The sequence below is a fragment of the Panthera leo genome, chromosome B3 (assembly GCF_018350215.1).
Source record: "Panthera leo isolate Ple1 chromosome B3, P.leo_Ple1_pat1.1, whole genome shotgun sequence".
Lineage (NCBI taxonomy): Eukaryota > Metazoa > Chordata > Mammalia > Carnivora > Felidae > Panthera > Panthera leo.
In genome coordinates, this window is record NC_056684.1 from 59992742 (window position 1) to 60004972 (window position 12231).

General features: G+C 38.6%; 1 protein-coding gene across 1 annotated transcript in view; it reads left to right on the forward strand.

The window, feature by feature from the left end:
• UBR1 (ubiquitin protein ligase E3 component n-recognin 1) overlaps positions 1-12231 on the forward strand; it is a 133262-nt gene that overhangs the window by 23909 nt on the left and 97122 nt on the right. The gene's annotated exons all lie outside the window — the stretch shown is intronic.

The following is a 12231-nucleotide window of genomic DNA, read 5'->3' on the forward strand; positions in this document are numbered from 1 at the left end:
CCCAGGTGCCCCAAGATTTTTAAAGTTAAGCATTGGTTAAATTCTTTTTTTTTTTTAATTAAAAAAAATGTTTATTTATTTTTGAGAGAGAAACAGAACACATGAGCAGGAGAGGAGCAGCGAGAGAGGGAGACACAGAATCTGAAGCAGGCTCAAGGCTCCGAGTGGTCAGCACAGAGCCCAATGCGGGGCTTGAACCCATGAACCATGAGATCATGACCTAAGCCAATGTCGGATGTTTAACTGACTGAGCCTCCCAGGCACCCCAAGCATTGGTTATATTCTGTATTTCCTAGTCAGCTTCATTAATTATAGTATTTCTTATGTTGGAGAACCAAAGAAAGAATGCCAGTAGTAGAGACAGGAGGAAGTTGTTAATTTCTTCCCATTTTTACTCTAGGAGACTAATGGGGAGAGATAGTAAAGGCTCAAGATCAAAGTTTTCCAGTTCCTCAGATTTAAAGACTTCTAAGCCTATGCTTTCTAAGCTTTGGGAGTTTGTGGGTCAGTACAATTTCCAAAAACATTGGATATCACATAGGGTTTTCAAATTTTTCTTTGGCCAAGTAAGTTCAATTTTAATTTTAAAAAAGACACATGAACAGCAACCAAATATACCTGCCATCTTATACCATTTTATAAAGGAAAAGATATTTTAATTCCAAGAAAGTAGGATAATCCCAGTATAAAGACTAGTTCTTTAAACTGCATACATGTAGGGGCACCTGGGTGGCTCAGTTGGTTGAGTGTCTGACGCTTGCTTTTGGCTTGGGTCTTGACCCCATGGTCATGGGATTGGGCCCCATGTTGGGCTCTGTCTGTGCTAACAGCATTGACCTTGCTTGGGATTCTCTCTCTCCCCCTCTGACCATCTCCCCTGCTTGTGCCACTCTCTATCTCTAAAAATAAAAATTAAAACAAAAAAACAAAAGGCTGCATACATGTAGCTCTGTGAAAGAGCTCACTACAGTTTTTCCTGTATTGGTTTTTCTGTGGACTGGTACACACCTATTTGTTAAATTTTGGGAACCTTTCACTAAGCTACCTTGAAGTTTTTAAAGCTAACCAGTTTATATTGCTACTGCAAAGCACTCTTTTATGGAGCATACTTAGGTTTACTATCTTGAGGTCTTTCAGAACTCTTCTTACAGAGGGTGCTTACATGGCTTACTCATGAATCTTTGGGTCATCAGAAGGATGGGCTATTTTGTGACTAATATAAGATTATGTCTGTAAGCTTTAAAGAATATTACCCATCAAAAGTGAGTGTGAAGAGAAGAGAACACTTTTGATGAGAGAATAAGTTGGTGAGATTTTAAAGAAAAGCAAGGGAATGACTAATAAACATAATTCAGGTGAGTAGTAACCTCCAGGGCAGGTAAGAAGATGGGACTCTGGATTATTATACACAGGCAGCTTCAACAGTAGTAATACTTTTTTGGGTTGGGTGCTGGGTTCATGGGTATTCATCTCATTGTTATATTTTGTAACTTATCTATACACTGTGTATACTTTTTTGTATAATAAAACACTTCATACAAGAAAAAAAATGAAGCCATTAAAAAAAAAAAAAAGATCAGAAGAAATAAGAAAGGATATGTGTTGCTTCAGAGAAGAGGAAGAAGAGTAATGACGGGACAGACTGAAGATTGAACACTATGAAGGCAGGACCAAGAAAAACCTTTAGTGGTAGAATAGTCCCAAACAACCTGAAAACAAGAAAATAACAAAGTTGAAATTTGAGCTATTTGTTCTACTGTGTGTAATGTGACCCTTCATGATTTCTAGGTTCTCTGCAGTTTACCTCTTCAGAAAACCTACAGTAAATAAATAAAATCTTAGGATGTAATATATAACATGGTGACTATAATTGATAACACCATATTTTTTAGTTGAAATTTGCTAAAAGAGGAGCATTTAAATGTGCACACCCAAAAAAAGTGTGTATAAAAAGAGAGAACATACTGTATTACTGGTTTTTAAAAACACCTAAAAGCTAATCTCTGCGTTTTCTCCTCAAAATAAAAAAGCACCCACTGTTAAAGATTATCTAAAAACTTTGTTCTTCTTTTTTCCTTTCTTTCTTCCTTCTTTTCTTTTCTTTTCTTTTCTTTTCTTTTCTTTTCTTTTCTTTTCTTTTTTCTTTCAAGAGTGAGCCAGGGAGGGGCAGAAAGAATCCAAAGCAGTCTGGGTGCTGTCAGCACAGAGCCTAAGATGGGGCTCAATATTGCCCCATGATACCATGACCTGCACAGAAATCAAGAGTCAGATGCTCAACCAACTGAGCACCCCTAAAGATTATTATTATTTTTTTTTTAGCTTTCCAAGGGTTAATAGTGATCTGATTTTTGTGACTTGCTCAGTTTTTAATATTTTCAGTATTAATTCACTTCCAAATTGGCACCAATTGTCTAAATCTCCTCCAAGATGTTCTTTTTTTTTTTTTTAAATATGTATTTATTTTTGAGAAAGAGACAGAGTGTGAGTGGGGGAGGGGCAGAGAGAGGGAGACACAGAATCCAAAGCAGTCTTCAGGCTCTGAGCTGTCAGCCAGAGCCCAATGCAGGGCTCAAACCCACGAACCGTGAGATCTTGACCTGAGCCGAAGTCGGACGCTCAACCGACTGAGCCACCCAGGCACCCCAAGATTATTTTTAGCATAGATAAATGTTTCCTTTATCTAAAATGAGGAAAGTGAGTTACAAAAAACAATATATAGGCATACCTCATTTTATTGCATTTCACCTAATTATGCTTTGCAGACTGTGTTTTTTACAATTGAAGGTTTGTGGCAACCCTGAGTCAAATAAGTCTATTGGTACCATTTTTCCAACAGCATTTCCTCGCTCCGTGTCTCTGTGTCACATTTTGGTAATTCTTGCAGTATTTCAGACTTTTTCACTATTATTATACTTGTTACGGTGGTCAATGATATTTGGTGTTGTAATTGTTTGGCGCTGTCACTAACTGCACCCATGTAAAATGGCAAACTTAACTGATACAGGTGTGTGTGTTCTGACTGCGCCATTCGCTGGCCATTTCTCCATCTCCCTCACTCTACTCAGGCCTACCTATTCCCTGAGATTCAAATGTATTGAAATCATGCCAGTTAATAACCCTGCAATGACCTCTAAGTGTTCAAGTGAAAGGAATAATCACGTGTTTCTCATGTTAAAAGCTAGAAATGATTAAGCTTAGTTGGGAAGGTATGTTTAAAGCTGAGTTGGGGTGAAAGCCGACTTGCTAAGTGTGCTAGTTTGCTAAGTTATGAAGGCAAAGGAAGAGGTTTTATTTATTTATTTTTTAAATCTTTTTATTTATTTGTGAGACAGAGACTGAGCCTGAGCAGTAGAGAGGCAGAGAGAGAGGGAGACACAGAATCCCAAGCATGCTCCAGGCTCTGAGCTGTCAGCGCACAGCCCAACCCGGGGCTCGAACTCATGGACTGTGAGATCATGACCTGAGCTGAAGTTGGACACTTAACCGACTGAGCCACCCAGGCGCCCCCCCCCCTTTTTTTTAATGTTTATTTATTTTGTGAGAGAGAGACAGGGTGAGCAGAGAAGAGGGTAAGGGAGAGAGAAAGGGAAACACAGAATCTGAAGTAGGCTCCGGGCTCTGAGCTGTCAGCACCGAGCTTGATGTGGGGCTCAAATTCAGATCTCAAGATTATGACCTGAGCCAAAGTCAGGCGCTTAACCCACTGAGGCATCCAGGTGCCCCGAGAAAGTCAAACAGCCTTATTGCTGTTATGGAGAAAATCTGAGTGTTCTGGATAGAAGATCAAATCAGCCACAGCATTCCCTTAAGCCAAAGCTTAATCCCATCCAGAGCAAGGCCCTAACTCTCTTCAGTTCTGTAAAGGATAATATAAAGTGCAAGGTGAAGCAGCAAGTGCTAATGTAGAAGCTGCAGCACATTATCCAGAAGATCTAGCTAAGATCATTAATGAAGGTGGCTACACTCAACAACAGATTTGCAATGTAGACAGAATAACCTTGTATTGGAAGAAGATGCCATCTAGAACTTTCATAGCTAGAAAGAAGTCAATGCCTGGCTTCAAGACTTCAAAGGACATACTGACTTTCTTGTTAGGGGCTAATGCAACTGATGTCTTAAAGGTGAACCCAGTGCTCATTTACATTTTTTTAATTTTGTTTATTTATTTAAAGTAATCTCTACATGCAACATGGGGCTCAAACTCATGACCCCAAGATCAAGAGTCACATGCTCTTCTGATGGAGCCAGGCAGGCACCCCTACACTTCTGAAAATCCTAGAGCCCTTAAGAATTACAGTAAATCTAGTTTGCCTATGCTCTATAAATGGAACAACAAAGCCTGGATGACAGTATATCTGTTTACAACATGGTTTGCTGAATATGTTAAGCCAACTGCTGAGACCTACTGCTCAGAAAAAGATTCTTTCAAAATATGACTGCTCATTGACAATGCACCTGGGTAACAAAGAGCTCTGATGGAGATGTACAATGAGATGAATGTTGTTTCATGCCTGCTAACACAACATCCATTCTGCAGCCCATAGATCAAGGAGTCATTTCAACTTGTAAGTCTTACTATTTAAGAAATACTATAGTCCTAAAGCTATTGTTGTTATAGATAGTAGTTCCTCTGATGGATCTGGGAAAAGTACATTGAAAAGTTTATGGAAAGGATTCATCACTTTATAATTTTTTTTTTTTCAACGTTTTTTATTTATTTTTGGGACAGAGAGAGACAGAGCATGAACGGGGGAGGGGCAGAGAGAGAGGGAGACACAGAATCGGAAACAGGCTCCAGGCTCCGAGCCATCAGCCCAGAGCCTGACGCGGGGCTCGAACTCACAGACCGCGAGATCGTGACCTGGCTGAAGTCGGACGCTTAACCGACTGCGCCACCCAGGCGCCCCAGGATTCATCACTTTAGATGCCATTAAAAACATTCATGATTTCGGGGCGCCTGGGTGGCTTGGTCGGGTAAGTCCGACTTCAGCTCAGGTCATGATCTCACGGTCCGTGAGTTCGAGCCCCACGTCGGGCTCTGTGCTGACAGCTCAGAGCCTGGAGCCTGTTTCAGATTCTGTGTCTCCCTCTCTCTCTGCTCCTCCCCTGTTCATGCTCTGTCTCTCTCTGTCTCAAAAATGAATAAACGTTAAAAAAAAAATTTAAAAAAAAAAAGAACATTCATGATTTCATGCGAAGAGCAAGAAACATGAACAGGAATTTGGAAAAAGTTGATTCCAACCATCATGGATGACTTTGAGCATTTCAGGACTTTGGTGGAGAAAGTTAACTGCAGATGTGGAAATAACAAGAGAACTAGTCTGTGAAGTGGAGGCTGAAGATGTGACTGAATTGCTGCAGTCTCATGATCAAACTAATTAATGGATGAGGAGTTGATTTTTGGTAAATGAGCAGAGAAAGTGGTTTCTTGAGATGGAATCTATTCCTGGTAAAGATTGTTGAAATGATGACAAAATATCCCATAAACTTAGTTGATAAATTAGTAGCAGGGTTTGAGAGGATTGACTTCAATTTTGAAAGAAGTTCTCGTGTAGAACATCAAACAGCATTGTGTGGAACAGAGGAATTGTTCATGAAAGAAAGAGTCTATCAGTGTGGCATACTTCATTGTTGTCTTATTTTAAGAACGTGACACAGCCACTCCTTCTTCAGCAAACACCACCCTGATCAGTCAGCAGCCATCAACATCAGGGTAAGATCCTCCACCTGCAAAAAAGATTACAATTCACTGAAAGTTTAGATGATGGTTAGCATTTTTAACAATAAAGTATTTTTATATTAAGGTATGTATATCATATTTTAGACATAATGACACTTAAAAACTTAGACAATAGACTACAGTGTAGTATAAAGTTTATTTATTTTGAGGAGAGAGCATGTGTGTGAGCAGGAGAGGTACAGAAAGAGGGAAAGGGAGAGAGAGAGAACCCCAAGCAGGCTCCACACTGTCGGTGCGCATGAAGCCTGATGCAGGGCTTGAACTCACGAACCATGAGATCATGATGTGTGCCGAAATCAATAGTTGGATGCTCAACCGAGACACCCAAGAGCCCCTCTCATGGTATACTTTTATATGGAAAAAGCAAAATATGTAAAATTATGCATTCGATTTTTGGTGTTTCTTTTAAAACATATTGTGGATATAATGTTTAACCATAATTTATTTGAACTATTATTGGGGGAATGTAATTAGGATTCAGTTTCTTTTTTTAATGATAAGCATTGCATTGTTGCTATAAACATCTTTATGTGTGAATCACTTTTCTATATGTCGGATTATTTTCTTAGGATAAGTTCTCAGAAGTGGAATTATTGGATTAAAAAATAAAGACATTTCAGAAAATAAAAAAAAAAAACAAGCCACAGACTAGATGAAAGTCTTTGCAATACACGTATGTGGTAAAGGAGTGGTATCCGAAACATACAAAGTACTCTTAAATAATAAGGTGAACAACACATTTAAAAAACGGGCAAAAGATCTGAAACAAACTTTACCAAGAAAATATATAAATGGCCAATGAGTACATGAAAAATGCTCACCATCATATGTTATTAAATTAAAACAAAAATGAAGTACCACTCCACACATATTAGAATGGCCCAAATCCAGCATCAAATGCTGATGAGTATGGGAGCAACAGAAACTCTTATTCATTGCTAGGGAAAATGCAGAATAGTACTTTGGAAGACAGTTTGGCAGTTTCTTATAGAAGAATACTGGGGTGCCTGGGTGACTCAGTTGGTTGAGCATCCAGCTCTTGATTTCAGTTGGGTCACTGTATCCTGGTTCATGGGATCAAGCCTTGTGTAGGGCTGCCAGTGGGCTGTGTGCTGGTAGTGCAGAACCTGCTTGGAATTCTCTCTCTCTCTCTCTCTCTCTCTCTCTCTCTCTCTCTCTCTGCTCCTGCCTTGATCTCACATGTGTGCTTTCTCTCTCTCAAAATACATAAACTAAAAAAAAAAAAAAAAAGTTGCAGTTGGGTGGCTCAGTCAGTTAAGCATCCAACTTTCGATTTCAGCTCAGGTCACGATCTCACGGTTTATGAGTTCACGTCCCACATTGGGCTCTGTGCTGACCTCACAGAGCCTGTCTTGGATTCTCTGTCTCCCTCTCTCTGCCCCTCACTCGGTTTCTCCTAAAAATAAATAAACATTAAATAATAAAAATAAATAAACATACTGTAACCATACAATCCAGGAGTTGTGTTCCTTGATATTTACCCAAATAAACTGAAAACTTATGTCCATACAAAAAAGTGCACAAGAATGATTATAGCAGCTTTATTCATATTTGCCAAAATTTGGAAGCATCCAAGATGTCCATAATAGATGAATGGATAAACCAACTTTGGTATACCAATACAATGGAATATCCTTCAGTGATAAAAAGAAATGAGCTACTAAAAGAGAGGGCAAGACCCTAAATGCATATTACAAAGTGAAAGAAGCCACTGTGCAAGGCTATATACTGTGTGATTCCACCTGTATCACATTCTGGGAAAGGCAACACTGTGGAGGCTGTAAAAAGATTCGCTATTCCCAGGGCCTGGGAGATGATGGTGGAAGGGATGGAGGAATGAATAGGTGGAGCACAGAGGGGGTGTTTATTCTGTGTGATACCGTAGTGGTATATACATGTCATTATTAATTTGTTAGAACCAAAAAAGTGTACAACACAGAGAACCCTAATGTGAATTATGGACTCTAGTTAATAATAATGTATCAAAAAATAATGTGTCAACTTTGACTTCTCAGTTGCAACAAATGTAACACTCTAAGGCAAGCTGTCAATAGTAGGGGAAACTGTATGGTCAGGGGAAGAAGGAATATATGGGAACACGGTATTTATTGCTTAATGTTTCTTTAAACTTACAACTGTTGTAAAAAACAAAGAAGGTTCTTAGTATATTTTGCCTAATTGCTTCAGGAAAGAATTTTACTGAATGTGTTACAAGTAGTGGTACAGAAACCTTCAGAACCTGCAAAAACCTTTAATCCTTTAAACAGAAAATTTTCAAACTGAACCCAGCTTAAAAAAATGTTTTCCCAGTTTTATTGAACTGTATTTTTTTTTTATTTAATGTTTCTCTTTGTTTATTTTGGAATGGTGGCTACTTAACTTTGCCATATTCCTGGATAATAGGAACAAGGTCTTTGTTTATTTTGCCACCATCCTTGCTGAAAGGACAGGATCGTTGGTTTGATAAGTAGATTAAATTCTAAGAAGCAAAGATCACAATAATGTAACTTTGATCGAATAAAACCAAAATAGTGGCTGAGTTCATCTAACTAGGGTCTTTTTGTATCTTGGAAGCTGATAACAAATCAGGCCAGCTTATAACCGGTATCATTTTATTGAACACATTCCAGAGTCAATTAGAATAAATGTGGGGAAGAAAACAAAGCCCACTACCTGTCTTCTTTTTCCGTGTCCCCTTCCTGTGTATGTCTCTATCTTCATTTGCTAAATTGCAATGATACATTTATGTACCCTTCATCCCCATCTGACCATAAGCTCTCCAGGACAAGGCCCAGGTCTCATGTACTTTGTACCTTTGTGTCTTTCGTGGTACCTGGGACATAAATGCTTTCAACAAATGTTTCTTGAAATGTTAGGATCCAAAGGACTAACACTAAGGATCCATAGACCTGATGTCTAACATTTAATTATAAAAATAAATGGGGGGTGGGGGGGCGCCTGGGTGGCTCAGTCATTTGAGCATCTGACTCTTGGTTTCAGTGCAGGTCATCTCACTATTCATGAGTTTGAGCCTTTACTTTTGACTTGTTCTTAACTCTGCAATTAAATTTGTAAAATGTTCACCCTCTATCCTTTTTCTAAAGTCTTCCTAGTCACCTCTTGGTCAGATGAAGCCCATCCTCTAGGGTTTGCTGAACTAAAGTTTGTGGGTTAAATCTGATTTGCTACCAGTTTTATATGGCCTACAAGCTAAGTATGTTTTTATATCTCTAGATGGCTGGGAAAAAGATAAGAAAAATAATATTTTGTGATACATGAAAATTATGTGAAATTAAAAGTCCTATTTCATGGTACATAAAAATTATATAAAAATAAAATTCTGGTGCCCATAAAGTTTTATTGGAACATAGCAATGCTTATTTATTTATTTGTTGTCTATGGCTACTTCTGCACTACAGCAGTAGAACTGAGTAATTCAGCAGAGACTGTATGACTTGCAAAGCCTAACATATTCACATATTCATGTCTGTTTCTTTATACATAAAGCTCCCGAACGCTCTTCAAGTAGATTCCTCAGGAAGGGTGCATATATACAGTATTCCCTAAGTGATGACACGTTCAAAATTCGATTTTTATAGCTTGGTTGGAGACCATATCCTTGGTTTGCATTTTCTTTGCTTGAAAACAGAGCCTTGCTGTTGTCTTGTTTTACATGTTGCTATTGAGAAGCCTGTTACCAGTCTAGTTTTCTTGCTATTATGTTATTTCATCTTTTTGCCAGAAGGCCTCAGGACTTTTATCTTTAAAGTCTAGCAATTTTAGGGGCACCCGGGTGACTCAGTTGATTAATTGTCCAACTTCAGCTCAGGTCATGATTTTGCAGTTTGTGGGTTCAAGCCCCGGGTCGGGCTGTGTGCTGACAGCTCAGAGCCTGGAGCCTGCTTTGGATTCTGTGTGTGTCTCTCTCTCTCTGCCTCTCTCCCGCTCATGCCCTATCTCTCTCTCTCTCTCTCTCTCTCTCTGTCTCTCTCTCTCTCTCTCTCTCAAAAGTAAACATTAAAAAATAAAAATAAATTCTAACAATTTTAGTAGGATATACTTCAGAGTTGATGATACTGGGTTGAGTTTTAGTTATTCATGAGTGCTTTCAGTGTTTAGATTGAAGTCTTTTATTTTCAGGAAGTTTCCTTAGATTACAATGGGGGTTTCTGTTTTTGTGTTTTGAGAGAGAGAGAGCATGAACAGGGGAAGGGCTGAGGGAGAGAGAGAATCTTAAGCAGGCTCCACACGGAACACAGAGGAGCCCAATGTGGGACTCCATCTCACAACTGAGATAATGACCTGAGCTGAAATCAAGAGTGGGATGCCTAGGGGCGCCTGGGTAGCTCATTCAGTTGAGCATCCAACTTCGGCTCAGGTCATGATCTCACAGCTTGTGAGTTCGAGCCCCATGTTGGGCTCTGTGCTGACAGCTCAGAGCCTGGAGCCTGCTTCTGCTTCTATGTCTCCCTCTCTGCCCCTAACCCACTCGCATTCTGTCTCTGTCTCTCTCAAAAATAAATAAACATTTAAAAAAAAAAAAAAAAAAGAGTGGGATGCCTAACCAACTGAGCCACCCAGGCGCCCCAGATTATAGTTTTAAATAACAGCTCTATTCCATTGTTTAGATTTTCTTCTTTTGTGACTTCATTTATACTTAGCTTGGCTCTTTTATGTCTATCTTCTGTTGCAACCACTTTCTCTCTGACCCTGTATGTCTTTGCTTCATTGCATTATCATTTCTTGATTATTTTCCTGCTTGTTTCAATGCTGTTTATTTTTCATTTGAGTCTTTTGTCTTGGATACCTTGTAATTTAGAATTCACTTCAAGTAGGAATTTCTAGTTTTCTGCTATTTTTTCCCCGAGTTCAGTCAAGTCTCATATTCCTTTTGTGTCCATGTCTGATCTTAGTTTCTGTATTTCTAATTAAAGGTGCTTTAATCCGATTAAAGGCTTTCATATCCAGCAAATGTTTGTTTGAGGCATGTAATTAAGTTTAGAGCATTACATTACAGTTTTCTTCAGTTTTGTGGTTGGGCTTTGGCTCTGACTGCATTTTTTGCCTTTCTTTTTTGGTAATAGTTTTGTATATATATTTAAAATTTTTTTAATGTTTGCTTTTGAGAGAGAGAGAGAGAGAGAAAGAGAGAGAGAGAGTGGGGGGGAGGGGCAGAGAGAGAGGGAGGCACAGAATCCAAACCAGGCTCTAGGCTCTCAGCTGTCAGCACAGTGCCCAACATGGGGCTTGAACCCACAGACCACAAGATCATGACCTGAGCCGAAGGTGGACACAACTGACTGAGCCACCCAGGCACCCTGGTTATAGTTTTGAATGAATATGGTCTGTTTCTTCTTTTTCATTTCATGGACAGGGTTTACAAGTGCTGTTTTCTGTCAGTTCTGCCCTCTTCTGTGTAATTTCTTTTATAGATGATGTTGAGAGTAGAGGTGGGATGAGAGCATTTGGCATGTGTTGTTTCTCATTTCTGTAGGATCCTTAATTTTTCCTTCTTGTTTCCTTTTTTCATTTACTGGCAAATCTTTAAGGGCTTATCACCTTTTTTTCTGTATTTCATTTTCCTACAAAAGCAATGCTTCTCTGAGGTTGCTACTGCTGGTCCTACTCACTTTTGATCTCTTTGTCTGTGAACGCCCAAGTCTCAACCTGTGTTCAATAGTTGTTCCTCAGCACGATTTTGGGCATGATTTTGTCAGTGCTTCATCTAAGTCCTCTGTACCCATCTCTTCTCTTTCATGGAATCTCTTAAGCTCCTTTCTCGTCTGCATTTATAAGCTTGAAGTAATAGGCAACAGGAACTTTAATGGAACAAATCATTTGAAGATTGTGGCATTTATTTTTCATCTCTCAGTAATGCTGTGGACATGAGTCATGTGGTTTTAGTGCTTTCCTTGTTCATTGTATGTTTTGGAGGGGGGAATTTGGGGAGAGATTCAAAATTAGGCCATTGTCATCATCCTCTATCCGGATTCACATATCTGCATTATTTTTTTGTTGTTTGCAGGAACCTTCAAAGGAAAAGGGTTGTAAAAAATTTAGGTACAATGGAACATCAAATAATTGTAAATATTGTATACATTTCTTCAACATATAAGTATTATTATAATGAGTTTTAGAAGTGTGTTTAAGCAGAAAAATCTCATTACTCGAGCATTTTAGGTGTTGTATGGTGGTTTTTTTTTTTTTTTTGCATACTTCACAATCTGTTCTCCATTAGTACACAATTTGAAAAATTGTTATTTAAAAATTAGATGTTTCAAAGCATGTTTCAAAATTTTATCACTTTGAAGGCTCATTTTTGTTATGATTAAGTATTTAGATTATTTTCTTGTTAACCAAAATGGTTTCGGATATATTTTCTATTTCATTAAAGGCAAGTAATGTTTAAGTATTGGGGAGTATTGAGTCATCTTTATCCTTTCTTGCTTTGTAAGATGTTTTGAAATCAA